This window comes from Hemiscyllium ocellatum, chromosome 1, assembly GCF_020745735.1.
Source record: "Hemiscyllium ocellatum isolate sHemOce1 chromosome 1, sHemOce1.pat.X.cur, whole genome shotgun sequence".
In the NCBI taxonomy this organism is placed as follows: Eukaryota; Metazoa; Chordata; class Chondrichthyes; order Orectolobiformes; family Hemiscylliidae; genus Hemiscyllium; species Hemiscyllium ocellatum.
This window is the reverse complement of record NC_083401.1, coordinates 26,013,310-26,036,110: the sequence shown is the minus strand read 5'-3', so window position 1 is coordinate 26,036,110 and position 22,801 is coordinate 26,013,310. Positions and strand designations below refer to the sequence as shown.

The 22,801-nt window shown below is 39.1% G+C and overlaps 1 protein-coding gene across 1 annotated transcript in view; it reads left to right on the top strand.

Annotated features, from left to right (window-relative positions):
* The window catches only part of ctnna2 (catenin (cadherin-associated protein), alpha 2), a 1,237,032-nt gene that overhangs the window by 992,936 nt on the left and 221,295 nt on the right, over window positions 1–22,801 (top strand). The window lies entirely within an intron of this gene.

The following is a 22,801-nucleotide window of genomic DNA, read 5'->3' as shown; positions in this document are numbered from 1 at the left end:
GTCTTTCGTGAAACTGACTCCCAGCTCAAGGAGTATTTGAGAATCATAGTCTTGTGTGGGACTTTTCATTCTTGATTTCGATTAGATTACTCACAGTGTGGAAACAGGCCCTTCGGCCCAACAAGTCCACACCGACCCACTGAAATGCAACCCACCCAGACCCATTCCCCTACATTTACCCCTTCACCTAACACGAAGGGCAATTTAGCATGGCCAATTCACCTAAACTGCACATTATTGGATTGTGGGAGGAAACCGGAGCATCCAGAGGAAACCCACACAGACACGGGGAGAACATGCAAATTCCACACAGAGAGTTTGTCTGAGGTGGGAATTGAACCCAGGTCACTGGCGCTGTGAGTGCTAACCACTGTGCCACCATGCCGCCCACTAGTTCATGAGGCACTGGAAAGGTAGTAGTTTGTAGAGTATGACATGGGTGAAGACACAGAAAAAAATCGCAGGTATCTCCTGGCCACGTCACCCCTGCTGTATTCAAAAAGTGCAAAATGAACCTGGCAAATCAGAGCCATGGCAGAGAAATCTCTTGTGGTCGCTTTTCAGCATTCAGTGTTGATAGAATCTGCACTACACCATTTTACTTGCCAGATCATCTTATTATGTATTACGACACAGGGTAAACTCTCCTGCTTAACTCAAAACCAATAACGCTGAAAAGGTTTATCCTGTGCAGTTACTTTTGAAAATTCAATAGGGCAAGAACTAGTTAAAGTAAAAATTAACAACTTTATTTCTTAAAGTATAACAGAGAATAATTAATTAACAACTATTTATAACTCCTTCCTATCTGTTACCTTCCCTTCTATAATACTGGTCTGATAAAACTCCCGATTACAATTTACAAAAAAAACCTATCTCAAAACCAGGCAGCTTTTGTTTTTCTCTGAATCCTGGTCTTCTTTTCTTCGTCTTTGGGAATTCTGCTTCACAGGTTATTGATGGAAAAGGTACCCTTTAAGAGAGCTATTTTTCAGGTAGTCTTTTTACATGCTGTGGCTTGGCAGTTCTCCTCTCAACTGTTCAAATTTCTCCGGTCTTATTCCCCCCAAAGCATCAGATTGTGTCATTGGCTTTTAAGATTGTCAATATACTAAATTCAAACTGGATGGGAGTTTGGTACTTTTTGGTGTATAATTTAAACTGATTGGCCTAATTCGAAACTGTTTAGTTGTTTCCAGGCAACCAGCTACCCAAGCTACCGAAGTAGCTGGAGCACGTTGCGTTATATCTTTTTTTCAGAACACTTGCTTCTGTCAGATAGTCCTGTTACTTTTAATTCTCTTAAAGGTACAGTACACCCCATATCATCATAACATATGCCCCTTTGAATTGAGAATATCTCTTTCGTGGGGGATGGTGGCATAGTTGGACTGGTAATCCAGAGTATGGTTTGAATTCCATGATGGCAAATACTGATATTTTAATTTAAACAAAATTAGGAATCAAAAACTTGTACAATGGGGACCATTTTTCTATTATTGATTGACATGAAGGCCTATCTGGTTCACTAATATTCTTTAAGGAGGAGTATCTGCCATACTTATGTGGTCTGGTATACATGTGACTCCAGCTCCATGGCACTATAGTTGACTCTTAATCTTGCTTTGCTAGTTTAGGGATTGGGGAATAAATGTTGACGCAGCTAGTGACACAGCCATCCTATAAACGAATAAAACAAATATTGCCAAATATGAGTTTGTACTTCCTTCTTTTTGTTATTTTTGTGGAGTTAAATAGTGCTGACAGATGACTAGATGAGTGACATTTATGGGTTTCCTTATTCTTTATTTTTTGAATGGTTTGCACCATTGAATGCATTGCTAGACTGCATCAGAGACTGTTCAGAATCATGCATGTAAAATGGACGGCAGACTGAGTGGGGGAACAGGTTCAGAGGAGCAAGTATGCCCATTCAGCATAGTATTGGCTCACTCTGGCTAAACAGTTTTGTATTTTTATTCACTCATGGGATGTATGTGTAACTGCCTGGGCCAGCGTTTATTGCCCATGCCTAGTTGGCCTTGAGAAGATGGTATTGAGCTGCCTTCTTGAACCAATGCAGTCCCATGGGCAGTAGCTAGAGCCACAATGCTGTCAGGAAGTGAAATTGGGCTCCCAGTGATGCTAAGGTGATATATTTTTAAATCAGGATGGTGAGTGCTTTGTCGAGAAGGTTTGCAGGTAGTAGTGTTCCCATGTATCTGTTGCACTCATCCTTCTAGTGGTCATAGGTTTGGAAAGTGCTATCGAGGAATCCTTGGTAAATTTCTGGAATGCATCTTGTAGATGGTACACACTGCAACTACAGTGCATCTTTCCCTGGAATTCTCTTCAGAGATATAATCTCACTCCAAGCCGCTTACCATCCTGACTTGAAAACATACTGCCGTTCCTCGACTGTGGGTGGACCAAAATCCTGGAATTCCCTCCCTAATGGTATTGTGGGTCAACCTGCAGCACATGGACTACAATGGCTCAAGTCGGCAGCTCACCATCAACTTCTTAAGGAGAATTAGGTATGGGCAATAAATGCTGGCCAGCCAGCAATGTTCATGTCCAACAAGTGAATAACGAAATGACCACCAATGGTGCTGCTTCCACACTCTTGCCATTAAGCACCCAACATGGCCAACTTCACAATCTCCCATCTATCTGCACCAGTTAGAAAACTAATAATCACTTTTACAGTGATAAAGTGAAGTTTTTTCTTACACAGTCTTTGGAACCCTCTTCCTAAAAAAATTGGCAGAAGCAGAGTCTTGAGCATTTTCAATGCAGAAGTAGATAGATTCTTGGTAAGCCAGGGACAGAAATGTTATTGGGGTAGGCAGAAATGTGAATTTACGATTACAGGCAGAATGAACAAACAGTAAGTCTGATGAATGAGACTCACTACTCCTACTTGTCTAGTAAACTTCAAATGGAGGTCCAGTACAACCAGTATGTTCAAGTTCCAGTATAACTGGTTTGTCTCCAGATCAGCTGTGATCTAATTAAATGGCAGAGGAGATTAGAGAGTCTGACTGCCCTATTCCTGCTCCTTGTGTATATGTTTCTGTATAGCTGATTGGATGATTTTTGACGATCAATCTGACAACCATTCTTTGACTTCTATCATTTTTATAACTAATAAAAGCATTGTTCAAAGTAGATGAAGAAAATAAATTTGAACTGTAATCGAACTTGCTGACTTTACTCACATTTATATAGATTAAACTCCATCTGCCACTCCTCAGCCAGTCAGTCCTTCTCACCAAGGTCTTGTTGTATTCTGACATAACCTTCTTCGCTGTCCACAACACCACCAATTTTGGTGTCATCTACAAAATTGCTTCTATATCTTATGGTCATATAAATTTCACACCTTGAAAGTTCAAGAAAAAAAGATACATATGATTGATGATACCTTTTTGAGCTAGTTTCAGAAAGGGCATCGACACTATATTAGTTTAGAATGTCTGGAAGAATCATTTTGAATTTGGAGCAGTAACTTTGCTGCACAGATGCTGTCAGGCCTGCTGAGCTTCTCCAGCACTTTCTGTTATTGTTCAGAACTCCAATATCCTCAGTATATTGCCTTTATTTAAGACTGGAATGTTACTTCTGTTCCCTTTTGAGACAAGAGACTGGTTTCAATTCACAAAAAAAGCCAGGTGATCCTAAGACACGCTATTTTTTCAGCCTTTTTTGGTTAATTTTAGGAAATAAAGAATAAGTTTGAAATTCAAACTATACTGGGACATAACACAATGGATAAATAACATTGAACAGTATTAAGCAGAAGGATTTGAGGATGCTCATGGATACCTTGCAGAATGATTTAATAGCTTGTGTTGAATGAAAGACAGCAAATAGAATCCTGAAGCGTATAGTACAGAAAATGGAATATAATTCTTTTAAAAAGGCACAAATGCTGTACAGTCTTAGTCATCGTATTATGACAAAGGAGTCCAGACATTCTGGATTGTGCAGAGAAGAGCAAGTAAATTAATAGCTAGGATTAGGCAGCTGAATTATGAGGAGCAGGTGCAGAAACCGGGAATGTTTACACAGGAGGAGAAAAGACTCAGAGATAATCTTACTGAAGTTAATACTTAAAGGGCATTGACAAGATAAATATTAATCAGTTTAACTTCATCACACATACTGAACAGCATTCTTCATTTTATAATATGCACTTAAAATATTTAGCTATAGGTTTTAAACAATGATCCACCTCTGTAGGAATTCCTCAGTGTAGTGTTCAATGCTCAACTATTTTCAGCTGCTTCATCAATGGCCTGCCTCCATTATAAGGTCAGAGTGGGGATGTTTGCCCATGATTGCATAATTCAGCTTTCTTCATAACTCCTCATGTTCTGAAACAGAGGTTTGATGTCCAAATACTGTAAGACCTGGACAATATCAGACTTGAGCTAACATTCATGCCACACAAATTTCAGGCAATGACCATCCCCAACCAGAGAGAATCCAGCCATTGCAACTTGACATTCAATGACATTGTCATCACTGAATTCTCCCATATCAACATCCAGGGGTTACATTGACCAGAAGTCATGTAAATACTATGGCTTTAAGAAGGGTGAGAATCCTGCAACGGATAATTTACCTTCTGACTCCCAAGTGCCTGTCCACCATCTGCAAAGCACAAGTCAGGAGTTAATGGAATATTCCCCACCTGCCTGGATAGGTGCAACTCTGAAAACATCTAGGGCAAAGAGGCCCGATTAATTGGCACCACATTCTCAAGCATTCATTCTCTCCACCACTGATGCACAGTAAAAGCATTGTGTACCATCAACAATTTTTACAGTAGAAATTCATGAAGAATACTTTGACAACACTTTCCAATCCATGACTGCTGCTATTTAAAGGACAAGGACAGGGGATACATGAGTACACTATAATCTGCATGTTTCAGCTGCAAAGTTGCATTATTATTTAAATGATTTATGCAATACATAAAATATGACATGATTTGGAGATGCCGGTGTTGGACTGGGGTGTACAAAGTTAAAATCTTCGAGTAAAAAATGAGGTCTGCAGATGCTGGAGATCACAGCTGCAAATGTGTTGCTGGTCAAAGCACAGCAGGTTAGGCAGCATCTCAGGAATAGAGAATTCGACGTTTCGAGCATAAGCCCTTCATCAGGAATAAGAGAGAGAGAGCCAAGCCGGCTGAGATAAAAGGTAGGGAGGAGGGACTAGGTAAAAATATTTTAGGTTATAGTCCAACAGGTTTAACTAAGATATGACAGTGATTATGTATCCCCTGTATTTAATTTCGCTAACTTTATTGTGTGTTTTTACAGTGATTATGTGAGCCTCTTGATCAACTGGAATATTTGATAAATGGTGCAGTCCTGGTCCTATAGATGCTGGTTAATAAATGTTTGCTATATTTGAGTTTTCAGACAATATTTAATAAGGTTTCAAAGGTTATGCTACTTAATAAGAGCCCTTAGTATTATGAGTTGTATATTCATGGAACTGTTTCAGCACAGAAAAAAGTCATTTAGCCCATTGAGTCCCACCCAGAACCAACCCCTCCACCCTGTCCCCATATTTACCACAGCTAATCCACCTCACTTGCACATCCCAGGACACTGCAGGACAATTTGCTATGGCTAATCCATCTAACCTGCATATAATAGTATGGATAAAGGATTGGTTCACTAATAGAAGAAAGACAGTTAGTTTAAGGGAGGCATTTTCAGGATGACAATCTGTAACTAGTGAAGTGCTACAGGGATTAGTACTTGGGCCACAATTATTTACAATATATATGAATGACTTGCATGAGGCAAGTAAACGTACTATAGCCAGGTTTACAACAATATACCTAGAGGTGGAAAGGCAAGTGGTGAAGATGACAGAAAGAGTCCACAAAGGAATATGGACAGATTAAGTGAGTGGGCATAAATAAGGCATATGGAATATAATACAAGAAAACGTAAGGTTATGCATATTGGCCAGAAAAATTGAGAAGCTGCATATTATTAAAATGGAGAAAGACTGTAGACAGCTATGGCACAGAGGGATTTGACAGTCCTAATGCATAAATTACAAAACGCTAGAAAACAAGCTTAAATGGTAACAGAGAAGATAAATATTGGTCTCTATTTCAAAGAGAAAGGAGGATAAAAGAATGGAGTTTTTGCCAAAATTGTACAAGGCACTGGTTAGACAACAGTTGGAATGCTGTGAACAGTTTTGGGCCCCTTATTTAAGGAAAACTATGCTGGCATTGGAGTTAGTTCAGAGAATGCTCACTAGGTTGATTCCAAGAATGGAGGAACTGTCTTCTGAGGAGAAGTTGAGTTGTTTCGGCTTATACTAATTAGATTTTAGAAGAATGAGAGGTGACCTTATTGAAACACACAAGATTTTGAGGGACTTGACAAGCAGATGTAGAGAGATTTCCCCTTGTGGGTGAGTCTTGGACCAGAGGGCATAATCTCAGCATAAGAGGTTGCATATTTAAGACAGAGATGAGGAAGAATTTCTCCTTTCAGAGGGTACTAAATTTGTGGAATTCTTTACTGCAGAGGGCTATTGAGGCTAGAAGGGCAAAACGGTAGAGTTGAGGATTATCAGATCAGCCTTGCTATCATTGAATGGTGGAACAGTTTTGATGAGCTGAATGGCCTGGCTTTGCTACTGCATCTTATGGAGCAGAAGCTCACTTTCAGGGCTGATAGGGCATGCCAACAGTCTGGTTCAGTCTAGACACTGACTGGGATAATTGAATCAGTGCAAGGTTATGGGCTTATATAAAAAAAAAGCAGATAAGGTCTTCGATCTTAAGCTCAGCTGCAACAGATTGAGCTTCACCTACAACTGAACATCAGACAACCATCTTTTCATTATTTCACTCAGATTCTTTACTCTCTGGAACAAGCTACTGAGACATGATCTGAATAAAGGCACAACAGTCTTCAATCAGGGACTGCGACAAAATCCTAATGGAAGTGGGTGTTTCTGATTACAGGAGCTGTGTTGCTCGTTAACTGAGATTGTGACGCATTCTTTGTAACTTTGGAATGTCTCAGCTGATTTGAACCATAGGACCCAGAACAATTACAAAAAGAGGCCATTCAGTCCATGTTGGCTCCACTAAGTAAATAAACTAGCTGCCCATTGTAAACCAATTTCCAGCACTTGGTCCAAAGTCTTGGGTGCCGATCCACAAGTTGAGGGTTTTTGCCCCACCTAACTGGACAGTGAATGCTGGGTTAAAGTATTTTTCCTCACATCCCAGTCTCCCCAGGCAACTTCCCACAGCTAACTTCCAAACCCCAACAATTGCTGAAAGCTAAACCACATCCCTGATTCTGTAAGTCTGACTCTACCCATTTATACTGGTTCTATTGTACCAATTTAAAAAGAACCAGCTTTTTACTTTATTGGCTTGGAACAGACTGATTGGATCCGCTGTCTCAACCTCTCTTCGGAAAAGAAAACGGGACAAAATACACATCTTAAAGCCATGTATCGTCCCTATCTTAATTAAGTCACCTCAGTTCTGTGGAAAACAAGCTGAGTCCATTCAATCTTTCCTCATTGCTACAATTTTCAACACTGTGTAAATCCTTTTTGTACTCTCTCTCATGCAATTATATGCATCCGATAATGTGGTGACCAGACTATGCAAAAATCTCCAGCTGTGGGCCAAACAGTATATCAGGTAGTTCCAGCATTACATCACTGCTTTTCTATTCAATACCTTGCCCAATGAATGAATGTATCCCTTCTGCCTCCTTTACCACCTTATACCTTTAAAAGACCACAAATTGTACTTTCTCTTCTGTTTTGTCTATTCCAAGAGATGGTATTGGCATGGGTTGGATGAACCATATAGCTATGGGATGGATGAACTTTGTAACAATGGGGTGCATGAACAGAGAGTAATACAGCTTGGAAATAGACCCATTAGTCCAACTCGTCCATGCCGACCGGTTTTCCTAAGTGAATTAGTCCCATTTTCCTGCATTTGGGTCATATCCTGTGAATCTTTTCTGTTCATGTACCTGTCCAATTGCCTTTTAAGTATGTAATTGTACCTTCCTCTAATAGAAGGGCCTTGTGACAGCTGATTAGTATAGCCATGGAATGGATTTAAGTATAGCCAATGGATGGATGTACAGTATAGCCATGAGGTGTATGAACAGAATGGCCATGGGATAGATGAACAGTATCATCATTGTCAGTGGCTCTTGGAATGGAATATGATGTTTGTTATGCACAATGAGTCTTCAGTTAACCATGGAGTCCATTTTGGATCCACAGCATTTCCTGCAGTGGGTCATGATACATGGGAAAATGGAATTTGGAGCTCTGTATAGCCTTCCTTTGCCACCACTGCTCTACTTCGCAGTCGAGTCACTGAACCTGAAAATGGTTTGTGCCTTGATGGATCAGGGAGGTGAATGAATGTTATAACCATGGGGTCCATGAACAGTATAACAATGGAGTTGATGAACACTATTATCAGTTGTAACATTGACTGGATCGGTGCATTTGCTGAACATCAGTTGTGGATTTGGCAGTGCTCCAGAGGATCATTACATCTGCCAACTCATGCCCATTCCTCATTCCAACCTGCAATTGGCCACCTGTATCTGATTATTTAACTCCCTTTATGCAATATATATTTTGTTGATTTATAGCATTATTACTTCAGTCATTGTTTTCTTAATTACAGCAAGTTAAAATGAACAAGTAATAAAATATTTGACATTTCTGAGCCTGAAAGAAATTGAACATCAATAAATCCTCCCCAAATTGCTCTTTATACGTTTACTTAATATTTTCTTTTTTCAGAAAGAATGAGTTATAAAGGTTGTATTATTTGTTGTGATAACAATGTTGCTTTTGTTTTTATTTATCATGGATTGTGGGTATCATAAGCTAGGCCAGTATTGCTTGCCAATCCCTAATTTATTTTCACAATCCTTAGTTTGCAGATTGGTTGAGATTCTCTTATTTGGATTCCTTTTGACCATCATAGAATTACAGCAGTCACAGTGAGAACATTCCCTTTCATGTCTCATTTCCCTTTGTTTGACTGCTAGCTACCTGGCCTCTAATATTCAAAGTGAGAAAAGTCTTGACCTGCAACGTAGACGTAGCTGGTTGAATTCAATTTACTGTCACGTGTACCGAGGCACAGTGAAAAGCTTTGTCATGCGAGCAATACAGGCAGATCACACAGTTAAGTAGCATATATAAGTAAATAATAGGTAAACAGCGGCGAAAGCAAACACACAGGTACAGGTGAATGTTAAGAGTTTGTGAGTCCATTCAGTATTCCACCAACAGTAGGGTAGAAACTGTTACGAAACTGGCTGTTGCGTGTGTTTAGGCTTCTATACCTTCTCTCCAATGGTAGAGATTGTAGAAAAGTATTGACAGGGTGAGATGGATCTTTGGGAATGCTGGCGGCCTTTCCTTGACAGCGGGCCTGTAGATGGATTCTATGGATAGGAGTTTGGCCTTTGTGATTGTCCGGGCTGAGTTCACCACTCTCTGTAACCATCTCCAATCTTAAATGGTACAGTTGCCAAATGTACAAGGTAGTGATACATCCAGACAGAATGCTCTCGATGGCACACCTATAAAAGTTGGCAAGGGTATTCTCCAACTGTAACCTTCACAGCACACTATTGCTTATAGCCAGGCTGGTACAAAAATATACATTCAGTCCCACCAACACACTTACGTTGAATTGAAAATAGTTTCTTAAACAGTTTTGTTGTGCGTCCTTCAAATGCAACATGTCTCTGCAGTTTAGGACATAATTGACACGCCCTGAAGAAGGGCTCATGCCTGAAACATCGATTCTCCTGCTCCTTGGATGCTGCCTGACCTGCTGCGCTTTTCCAGCAACACATTTTCAGCTCACGCTTGCTGTTGAACCAGGTGTTCGGACAACCCCATTTATCTTTGTAGTCACCAACGGTCACAATACACTTTGATGTGGGGATACCGGAGTTGGATTGGGGTGGGCAAGTTCAAAAATCTGACAACATCAGGTTATAGTCCAACATGTTTATTTGAATTAGCAAGCTTGGTATACCATGCTTGAGGAAGGAACAACACTCTGAAAGCTTGCAACTTCAGTGGGTCTCTCTCTCTCATAGACAGCCAGTCATTTGCAACTGTGACCATGTTTGGTTGTATCAGCCCTATTTTAAATATCCATTTTTGAGTTAAAAATTAACTACGTCCTGAGTATCTCAGGATTCTGACCTTCATCGTAATATGTGCGAGTCAAGTGGTTACTTTGTCATGAATGTCATCAATCTTGTTGTTGGAGCTACATTCATCCAGGCAAATAGAGAGTATTCCATCACATTCCTGATGTTTTCACTGATGGACAGGCTTTGCAAAGACAGGCAGTGAGTTAATCACTGCAGAATTGTTGTCCAGGTCTTGCTACATTTGGACATGAACTGTTTCAGATTGTTTTTTTAAATGTAAGTTATGTATTGTAAAATAGTCATGAAGTTTACTAAAGACTTATGAGCAGCATTCTTTAATGATATCTCACTATCAATGTCAGTGAAATGTTTCTCTCAATTATGTCTGATTATATAATGAATAATGTTCCAGTTCCACCAAATGCAAGTTGTTAATGAAAAAAATGCTTAATTTTGTGTTTCTCAGTTTAAAAGTAATTAAATTACAAGCTGCCCTGAAAGGATATAATTTTAAATTAAGGCTGAACAAGTAGACTATAACGACTGCATTCTTAACCTTCAGAGCACAGGGCAAACTTTCAGCTTGAATAGAGTTACAACAATAAAATATGCTTTAATCATAATTTATTGGGAGATCACTAAAGCACAGGGTTATGTTTTAAATGGACAGTAAATGGGCCGAAATTCTCAAGTTATTTTCTGTTTAATCTCTTCATTGATGTAGCTGTAGTTTGTGAAATCAACTGTAATTTCTTCCTTTGTGATGTCTAGAAGGATTAAAACTGGCAGTGAAAAATGCAAATCATTCTGTCACATATTCTGTCAAAAATACAAACTCTAATTAGCAAATTTAATTTATATTGATATTTTAATTGCTGTTTCCAAAGAATGGCGGTGTGGATATTCACTACTTCTCAAGCAGGTTCCACAATTTCTTGAAATCAAAATATACACATAAGTTTTAATGGTCGGTTCGATCGATTTTATTTTTTCTGCAATGATTGTCTTCTCAGCAGCATAATAAGTAGTAAATTGCCAGCTTTATTTTTAATTGAGAGACCATGTTAATAGGATACAAGAATGGTTGAAAGGAACAGAAGAGAAGTGCAGATAAATTAAAGCATATTCATTGCTTAGAACTATACTCATGTTTGACACTTATGAGGCTGTATAAGATCAGAAAAGACGCAGTTGACATAGACCTCAGTGTAATGACCCTTAATTCCAATTTATGAATGCTGAAGGAGGAAGAAAATCATGTAGAATGGCTTTTTAGAGCATAGAAATCAAAGGAAACAATGATTTTATCACTAAGATTATTATGATTTGAAATGCACTGCTTAAAAGGATGATTGAAACAGATTCAATTGTAACTTTTAGAAGGGAATTAGATAAATACTTGAAAAAGCAAAGAAAATATTGGTCTTTTAGAATACCTTAGAAGTGGGGCAACAATATAGAGAACATGATGGTGGATATGAGAACTCTGAGTTGAAGTTGACAGCCTCATTTGCATGATTTACTGACAGCCCAGCATCATAAAAGGTTTATCATCATATGGAGTACTATTTTGACATTTAAGAGTGAACAGTTGACCTGGCTTGATTGACATCATTAAGTGGATTAATCTGATAAATTTTGCTTTTTGTGTTCTTTTTTGTCAAACTGTTCGTAAAAGCAGAATCTCTCTATTTTCAATACCTTGATTGTTATCTGTGCAGCAGTTTTTTTTCCAAAGAAGAACTTATGAATGAGGCTTTTGTTTCTCTCAGCTGAACCATACAACTAATTTTTGCTCTATGGCTCATTGTTCTATACATGGAAATGAACGTGGACCAGCCGTAAGTTGGTAGAGGGCCTGTAAGGGCCACAGGTATAGGTGAGAGACATGGTTTGGAATTTAGGAGCGTTTGGGAGTTATTGATTCCATATCCACATGTTGGCATGGGAAAAAAGGGTTTGATCTTTGATCTTACCTTTCAGAAAGTTCCTGAACCGAAACTCTCATGATCTCTTTGTGGGGCTGTGAACTACAAGTCATAACGAAGCTGGCCTGACTCCACAAAAATTAAAGGGTTAACTAAAAATTAAAAATATAAGGGTAATGATGTGGAGAAGACAATGTTGACCACTTTGGGAGTTCAAGGCGATGGGGTGCATCCTTATCTGCAGCTCCCAAAATTTAGGAAGATTGGAAATGGGGGCAGAGAATGAGGGTTATTTTACTTTGAATGGACCTCTCAAATTTCAAATCTAATGTTGATATTGCTATTTGTCCACCTTCTTTGCAGCCATAATTTTGTATTTCTTGCTCTGTTCTATCACTTTATGATCCTTATACAGTATGATCTACCTGTACCACACACAAAACAAAACCTTTCACTGTACCTTGGTATATGTGACAAAAATAAATAAAATCAAAAGAAGTCCCAGAATCAAGTCCAGCTTGCCATTTTTAAATGGTTCAGAATTTTCAACACCGCAAAGGTCAAAGCTTTTGCCACTTTGTAGTTTGATAGTTTTTTCAAAGAACTGGAATAGGCACAAAGGTTAAAATAGCCTCCTGTTGTACTATTCAATGCAACAATACATGTAAAGGCATAATCATCAGTATGATATAATAATATGTTAAAATTATATGTCAGATTCCAGCTTTCAATCTAAAAAATATGTCAGTATTAACTTACACCCTTTAAGCTGCAGATGGTCTAGTTACGACCAGAAAAGATAGTGAAAAACTGAATTAATGCATATCTAATGACTGAATACATCATTCTAACATGCAAATGAGCTTTCTGTGAAAGACAGTCTGAATACTGGTCCTTTCAGCTCCAAAAGATGCTTAAAAAAGCTGTTTCCATTCTTTGACCAGCATACCTCTGTAATATAAAACGAAGATCAGAAACAAAAACAAAAATTGTTGGAGAAACTCGGTAGATCCAGCTGCATCTGTGAGAGAGTAAGTGAAGTTAACATTTGGAGTCCAGTGACCCTTCTTCAGATCTGCTTTCTCTCCACAGATGCTGCTGGATCTGCTGAGTTTCTCGAGCAAGTTTTGTTTTTGTTGTCCCAGTAGTGTTTTACAGTCCAGATAAAAATGGAGAAGAATTGATTACTTTCACAGTGCCATGTTTGGATGCATGACAAACTAAAAAGTACCAGACACCATATTGTTTTCAGATGATTGTCAGACTTAGAAGACTGTTGTTGGAACTCCTCAGAAACTTCAATTCCCCAAAGTAAAATGTTTAGATATTGGCTCCCTGCTCTAGGTGTCTTCACAGCATCAGTCGCAACTTATTTTAAAAGAAAATCTCAGGCTACAAGGAACAACAATAAATGGTGGTCAGTGAATGCATTTATACTGGATGGAACAGGATTTGTTAGGTGTTAGAATATGGAGAACAGGGTTTTTCTTTGACTCATATTTACAGAGGGTAGAAACCAAGAGACTAACATTGTGTTGGAATAGCTAAGTTTAAAAGTAACAAAGGCATGAATGAGTGTTTCAGCAGCCCATAGTTGCTATAATGTCATATAGCTGAAGTGTCCATGAATGTAAATTTGAAGGTCTTCCGTGGTTGGGTAGCAGAGAAATTAGGCTAACAATTGAATATCACATATATGCTTCTGAGTCAAATATACTCAAGAACAAGTAGTGAGAGAGCTGAGGCACAGCTCAATTTTTTTTTGTACTAAATTTTGTTTTCTTTATCTAAAACTAGAATGCTTGTTTTAAGAATGTCAATTAACACTTGCATTTTCAGTTTGAACAAGGATGTAAATTAGAACTGATTTAAATTCAATGCAGAAGTACTCATGTCTTTTAATCAGCCAGCCAGGTAAGACCTTTAAATTTAGCTTTGCAGAACTTCAACTATGTGACATTGTATGGCATACAGTGGGAGTCCTGGGGGTCCCTAAACAATCCATGGGCACAATTCCAATGGCTTATGCTCGAAACGTCGAATTCTCTATTCCTGAGATGCTGCCTGGCCTGCTGTGCTTTGACCAGCAACACATTTGCAGCTGTGATCTCCAGCATCTGCAGACCTAATTTTTTACACAATTCCACTATACTCCATATTCTGAACACCGAACTCAAATATTCCCCGGGCATGTAGTTTGATGTTTGAAATTGATTGCATTTGTCCAAATGCTAGTTTATAAACTCTAAATTGAATATAGAGATATGAAATGTTACATTTTGACAGCAAGAATTAGAAGATACAATATGAAATAAAAATTGTAAAGGAGTTGAAGATCAGAGAAACCTGGAGAGTGTATGTACACATTGTTGAGCATGGCTTAAAAAGATATTGTGGTGCAATGATAGTGTCTCTGAATCTGAATCAGGAGGCCTGGATACAAGTCGCACCTGCTCCAGAGATGTATAATAACATCTCTGAGCAGGATGATCAGAAAATATTTTGAAAATTGTGTGACAAGTTGAAGAAGGTGATCAGAAAATTATTATACGTACCTCAAGGTGCAGAATGCAAAAGAGATCAGGAAATTTTGTAAAAGTATTGTATTTAATCAATATCATTGTCTGTACAGCACGCAGAACAACACTTTTTACTGGATTCTGGTACATGTGACAACAATAGGTCAGTCAATCAATCAACGATTGATCAGAAACTTAACTGGAAGAGCCATATAAACCCTATGACAACAAGAACACATCAGAGGCAAGAAATTCTATAATGAGTAACTCACTTCCCGACTCCCCAGAATCTGTACACTATTGACAAGACACAAGTAAGGAGTATGACAAAATATTCCTAAGTTGCCTGATTGGATGCAGTTCCAACAACATTTAAGAAGCTTGATGCCATCCCAGACAAAGCAGACTGCGTGATTGGTACCATATGCATACTCCATTCACCACTGATGCTCAGCAGTAGCACTGATGACCAGCAACACATTTGCAGCTGTGCCCTTCACAATATGCATGACAGAAATTTACCAAGGCTTCTTAGACTGCATCTTCCAAACTCACAACCCATCTAGAAGGACGAGGGCAGCAGATGCCTTTGATCACTATACTTGCAAGTTCCATTCCAAGCCACTCATTATCCTGACTTGGAAATAATTACTATTCCTTCCTTGTTGCTGGGTAAAAGGCCTGGAATTCCTTCGCCCAAAAGCACTGTCAGTTTACCAAAATAAATGGCAGTGGTTCAGGAAACCAGCTTACCACCCTTCTCAGGAGCAAATAGGTATGGGCAATAAATGCTGGCCCAGTCAGAAATGCCCACATCCCACAAATGAATAAAAACAAAATTCTGGGCAACACACCTTCAAAAGGATAGAAACGTTTTTGAGTGTGTAGAAAATATTTATGAAAATGCTTCCAGGGATGAGGGACTTTATCAATAGAGGAAATAAGCTGGGATTGTTCTCCTTAGGGACATGAAGATTAAGATAATATTTTTAAAATTCAAAAGGAGTCTAAGTAGATAGAAAATGTTCTCATTGGTGGATGAACTGAGAAGCAGAGAGCATGGATTTAAATTGAAGCTTTTTTGTTAAATTTAGCCTTTTTGTTTCTAATCAGCCTATTCAGAAATGCTATTGCACAACTCTGGAACAGATGGACTTGAACCTGGGCCTCCTGATCCAGGGATAGGGACACCAGAGTGCCCCTTTAACCTCCAGCACCTGGTATTTCCAGGTACCTCCCATCCAAGTACTAACCAGGCCTGAGTCTGCTTAGTTTCAGAGACCAGATGAGATCAAATATTTTCAAACTGATATGGACAAGCTGTTAAACTATGTAAGTGCCTAATTGGCTACATGTTTGTTTAACTGGAAGTTGTCAATAGTTGGAAAAAAATGTAACAGTGATTTGGTGGGTGGGAGAAGAAAACTGTTTGCTTGTGTGTGATAGCATTTATGCAGTCATAGAATCAAGGAGTCACACAGCATGGAAACAGATTCTTCAGTTCTACAAGTCCACATCAACCATGTTCTCAAACTTAACTGGTCCTGCCTGCATGCTTTTGGCCCATAACCCTCCAAATCTTTCCAATTCATGAACTTGTCCGAATGTCTTTTAAACTCTATAGTTATACTTGCATCCACCAGTTCATTACACACAAGAACCACTGTCTGCATAAAAAAAGTTGCCCCTAATGTCCCTTTTAATTCTTTCTCCTCTCCCCCATTTTCTGCAACTCCACACCAAGGCCGCCTTGCTGATCTTTGAGGGGCCCTATTCCCTCCCTTGTTACCCTTTTGTCCTTAATTTGTAAAAACCCTTTGGATTCTCCTTAATTCTATTTGCCAAAGCTATCTCATGTCCCCTTTTTGCCCTCCTGATTTCCCTCTTAAGTATACTCCTACTGCCTTTATACTCTTCTAAGGATTCTTGGAATATATTAAAAAAAAGACCCAGTCGAACTCCATTTTGAAAATTCCAACTCCATTTTGGTTTAGACAATTCCACCTCTCCCAAGCTGTCCCTCATTTTTGAAGGATCGCATTGCCCTTAGTGGATTTTACATGTAAAATGTTCACTTAGAAACAGGGTGATTTACTGGATATGGTTAATAGTAGGGAACAAAATGCCACTGTGATTTGATATTAGGGAAAACATGCCATTCAGTTGTGTGAGATACCATTTCTGGATATTAAAAATAAAGACCCAGTTGAACTCCATTTTGAAAATTGCAACTCCTATTTGATTTAGCCTACTCCACCTTTTTCTATCTGGCCCTCAGCTTTGACCTCCAAGAACCACAACCATCTTCAGATGTGTCAGGTATGACTCTAACCATCGGGGAGGTTGCCCCCTGATACCCATTGATTTCAGTTTTGCTAGGGCTCCTTGTTGCCTCACTTGGTCAAATGCAGCATTGATGTCAAGGGCTGTTCCTCTCACCTCCCATCTGGAATTCAGCTCTTTTGTCCATGTTTGAACCAAGGCTGTAATGAGCTCAAGAGCTGAGTGGCCCTGGCGGAAACCAAACTGGGCATCACTGAGTAGATGCTGCTTGATAGCACTGTTGATGACACCTCCTCATCAAAAGCAACTGATTACATTGAAAGGTCTTTGGACCTTCTTGGAGTTTGGAAACGTGCAATATAACTAAAAGTATTTATTCCATCATACCTTGATTTCAGAAAGCCTCAGCAAGAACAAGGGATTGGGTTTTCAAGGTGGATAATGAGTTAAGAAATGTCCTGGCTCAACATGTCCACTTTGGACCCAGGATGACATTGGGTCAGCTGTCTCCAGATACATTTCAGAGATAGCCACAAGGCTTTCTACTCACATAGGTTGTTTATTTTAAAGGCCTGCCTTGGTTCCCTGAGACTTTAATCCAGTTCTTTTGTGCAGTCTAACCCTCAACCCTCATCAGCCCCATCACCTAAGGTCTGTTATGTCCATGTTTACTGTTACTCGTTGCATCAATTCCTGTGTCCATCTATCACCCACGACAACATAATGCTAACCAATAGCCCTCACTTTTTGCTCTCACACTCTTTAGATAAAATCACCTATTAACAATCACAGCAAATCTCAAGAGGTATGTTCAGATTAAATAAAATGAAAACCATCATGTTCATTATAGTAAATAACTTCCCATTCATGAAAGCCCACTTGAAGACCGCAGGATAAAGAAAGAGAATTTGGCCATTCAGCCCATTGAGTCTGTTCCGTCATTTGATTATGGCTGATAGGTTTCTCAACCCTCCTCTCCTGCCTTCTCCTTGTAACCTTTAATCCCTAACAATCATGAATCTATCTATAATCTCTGTCTTAAATACACTCAATAACTTGGCCTTCACAGCCCTCTGCAGCAATAGGTTCTACAAATTAACTACCTTCTGACTGAAGAAATCCCTCATCATCACATTTCCAAATGGTTGCACATCACTCTGAGGCTGTGTCCATGAGTCCCGGTCTCTCCTATTAGTGGAAATATGTTCCCCATATCCATTCTATCCTTGTCTCTCAGTATTCTGTACATTTCAATCAGATTCCCTTTCATCCTTCTATACTCCATCAAATAGAGACCCAAAGTCTTCAACTATTCCTCATATAAGAAGCCTTTCAATCCCGGGATCATTATTGTGAACCTTTTCTGGACCCCCTGAACTAGAATTCCTAAGTCTCTTTGTGCTTAAGATTTCTGAAGCTATTTCCAGTTTAAAACATAGTCTACACCACTATTCTTTCTACCAAAGTGAATAACCTCACACTTTCCCACATTGTATTCCATCTGCCACTTCTTTGCCAACTCTCCTAGCCTTTCCATGTCCGTCTGCAGCCTTCCTGCTTTTTCAACACTACCCATTCCTTTCCCGATCTTTATGTCATCTGTAAACCTAGCAACAATGCCCTCAGTTCCTTGTCTACAGTGTTAATGTGTAACGGGAAATAACACTAAGCTCTGTGTTCCTTCAGCCACTAGTCACCGGCTGCCATCCTGAAAAAGACTTTTTTTATTCTCAATCTCTGCCATCTGCTAGTCAGCTAATCCTCTATCCATGCCAGTAGTTTGCCCTAACGCATAATTTATATCTTCCTCAGCAGTCTCCTGTCTGGCACCTTGTCAGAGGCTTTCTGGAAATCCAAATAGGTCATGTCCGCTAGTTTTGCTTTGTCTAACTTGCTTGATTTGTTAAGCATGACCTCCCCTTGATGAAACCATGCTGATTCTGCCTTATTCTATCATGCATTTCCAAGTGCATCGCAATCTCATCCTTAATAATGGACTCGAAAATCTTACCAATGACTGAGGTCAAGCTAACCAGCCAATAATTGAAACGTTTAAAGCCACTTGAGTACTTAATCTTTTATAAGAAAAGGGACATGTATTTAATCCACTTAAAGGCCAGTTTTCTTTTAATAATCTCTTTGAGCTATAAATCAAGTTGTGAATGAATATCTCCCCTGCTGGGATAATTATAGGTTGTAGAATGCACCAAGCACTATCACTGCCTTTGAATAAAAGTGCTATTTTATTTGCTGGAGCCATTTTTATTTCATGTCTCACTGACACAGGCTGGATGCTTTACTTTTTTCAGATTTATCAGGCCTGAGTATGTCAACATTTTCAGGACTTGGGTTTCAACCTTGGAAATGGATATCTGTCTGACTGAGCACTGAGTTAACATAGTCTAGCCAAGTTTGGGTTTTCCTTGTACATGATCCATGTTCTCACCCCGCTTCCTGCTGGCCAAAATAGAATGTCAAAAATGGTACAGATTTCCAGATCGAGATTCCATCTGCCATTGTTTTAGGTCTGTTATCTCTCCAAGGCTCTGTAAAAATCAGGCCTATGATTTCAATAGCATGTGGATTTAAAGTAATTTTAACCTATTTAATTATTAATCTGACTTTTTTAAAGTACCCAACATGTCCATTGCCAACTGAGGAAGTAGAATTGATTTATGTTATGCCTGGCAATACCCCTCAACCATAAAACCATAAGGTGAAGGAGAAGAAGTAAGCCATTCACTTGTACAGTCTACTCTTCCATTCAATAAGATCATGGCTGATCTAATAATACTCAACTCCACTTTCCTGCCTTATCTCCAAAACATTTAATTCCCTTACTGACTCCAGCAATATCCAGTATAGTCACACTTCGAACCCCATGTAAATGCCACAACCAATGTACATAAAGGGAATTTTAATGGCATGGCAAATTATCATGATGGATCTGCGTGGTATTGGGATTGATGCAAAAGTGAATTGGATAATGAACTTTCAGGATAATGTGCAAAGGTCTGCAGTACTAGCATTTTGAAATAGCTACAACAGCCACAACGGGCTGAATAACCTTTCTTTCTTGTTGTGACACGCTGTGATTATTCATGCACCTCACATAATAACCTTATTAACCTTTACCACTTGTTCATACCTCGCACAATAGATTTTCTTGTGTCTGAGTTCTTGTGCTCTCTGATCATGCTAGACCAGTCACGTTCTGTCATTCTCAGCAATATTTTCAGAAGGATCAAAAAGGACGAACAGTTCAAAGAATTGATTTTTCTTCTGAGTATAAACCACTGAACCTTCTGTCTCTCCATGGAGCGTGCAGACGGTTCTTGTCAGAAAGGAAATAATCAGTTCTGGCACAGCTTAAAAGAAAACAGAAAAAACATTTGGAATAAGCTTGTTAAGTTTTAAAAATCCAAGAAAATAAGCATGTAATAGGATCAGCTTACACAAATTAGGAGCTGTAAATATTTAATTAAAAGAGGAATATGTAATTAAGACAGAGTTTCATTCTGTGTTTACTAAGTGTGGAAGTCATTGAAGTTACAGAAATATAAGTTCATCACTTTTACCATCACTAATGGCACCACATGTATTTTGCTTTGTTCATTTATGTTGCCTACATAGTTTGTTTGGGATAAAGAAAGAGGTGATCTTCTAGTGTCGTGAAAAATAAGAATGATATTGTTTATTTGATGGGTTAAGATAAGGGGTGTTCAACTTGGTTGGCTGCCCAGTTGATTTGCAGTGCAGACTAATGCCACCAGTATTGGTTCAATTTATGTATTGGTAAAGGTCACTGTGTAGACCCTGCCTTCTCAACCTGATCACTCAGCTTAAACTCACCATTGGTTCCTTTGAATGAAAGAGCACCCTGTGGTCCTCTGGGAATATGGTGACTTGTGCTTTCTTTTTCCTTTTCTCTTTTGCTCTCTTTTTCTTTCTTCATTTTTTTCTCTTTAAAAGCATTTTTCAGTGTCTTCAAAAATATATTAATGTAGAATTAGATTTATTGCCACATGGTTATAAAAAGAAAGTGAAAAGAGCTTTTTTGTAAAGTGTCGCCATGTTCTGACACTATCTTGAAACACTGGATATAACATAAAGTTTGACTGCAATAGAGTTCATCTTACCCTGTTCTTGTTGCCCTCTGCTGCTTCTCTGTTTGCTGCTTGAAAACAGCCAGGTCTCTGTATCGGGCTTCAGGGTCTTGATTACGGTCTCACTGTCGCCACCACTCCTGCAACTGCAGAGTCCAAGCTTGGAACCTTGGGCCTCGTTTCATACATCCTGCTCCACACCCAATGCTTCTCCAGATACTGCTGCCGACCATCGGTCATCGGTCACTGGCTCTGGCCTCCTCCACCAGCATCTCTGAGGCCTCCATGCTGGAGCTGGAGCCTGGAACTGTGTGAGGCCCAGCTCCAAATGACTCAGCCAAAGGAAAAAAAAGACACAGAATAATTGATCGCCTTTCCTACTGCTGATGCCGCTGTTGATCACCAGGGCAAGCAGCCTGTATTACAGCTGCGGCCATACAAGCTCAGAAAGCAAGGTTCACTCTCACCCTGCTGAAGACACCAAAAAATATTTTTAAAGAGAAAAACAAGAAGGAAGAAAAAGAGCAAAAGTGAAAAGAGAAAAAGAAACAAAGTGAGCAGATGGAAATGATCGAGTCCCAGACCAGGAGCCCGAATGCAGCTCTGCTATTCCCTCGCCATCTTGGAGATATGTACTGCATTATAGTTATTAACTAATGTATATTACATCAACAATTGTTTTAGCAGGAGGAGGGATAGTGGTTTATAGTACCAGAAAAAAATGTAACTGCACATTTTTGGATCTTCTGTATAGAAAACAGTCAGACAGTCCCTCACCTCTCAGTGTCTGCATTTTAATGATGAGACTTGGAGTTTCCCTAAATAAAGCTCTAAAGGAATCAAAACAATCCAGCAAATTGTTCCCTGTGGAGAAGGGTTCAAATACAAGGGAGCACAAACTGAAAATGAAGTATCAACATGGAGAGAGGTCAAATTAAACTTTTATACCCAGAGGTTTATTGTTCATACAATAAGTTACCAATGGAGCCCAGTCAAGTGAATAACACACAGCAACACTGGGTCAAAGATGTCACAGAATGGGCTATCAACATCCTTTTGGAGAATAGTGAAGAGCCCGAGTTTGTGATCCACTTTGGCACAAACAACATAAATAGAAAAGGGGGGGTGAAGTCCGAAAGTAAGATATAAGGAAGAGACTGAAAAACAAATCTCCAGTGAAGTAATTTCAGGATTCCTCCTAGTACCTTGCATCACATATAACATAGGAAGATAGAACAAATGAGGATATGACTGAGAAATGGTGCAGGAAGTATGTCTTCAGAATTCTGGGGCTTAAGGAGGTGTTCTGGGTCAGATGGGACCGATACAAGAAGCTTTGGTTACAATTTATCAGAACTGAGACTAATGTCCTCAAGGGAGATTTGCTAGTGTTGTTGGGAGGGACAGGGGGAGGGGAGTGGTGTTGGGATTTAACCTAGTTTATCATGGTAATGGGAAACAAAAAGGGAATTCAGATTAGATATAAACAATGCTGTTTATGTGAAATAGAAAAGATGCAAATGAGAGTAGAAGGCTGCAAATACAAATCCTAGAAACAACTAGTATCAATTTACAGAATAGTAAAAGTTAAAAAGGCAAATTGAAAGCATTCCATCTGGATGTGTACAGTATCCTTAAACGGGTATTGAATCAATGTTTCAAGTAAATGGCTGTGATTTAATTGTCATTGCAGGATGCAAGAAACTGAATATTAAATTACAATCCACATTTAGTAGGTGAGG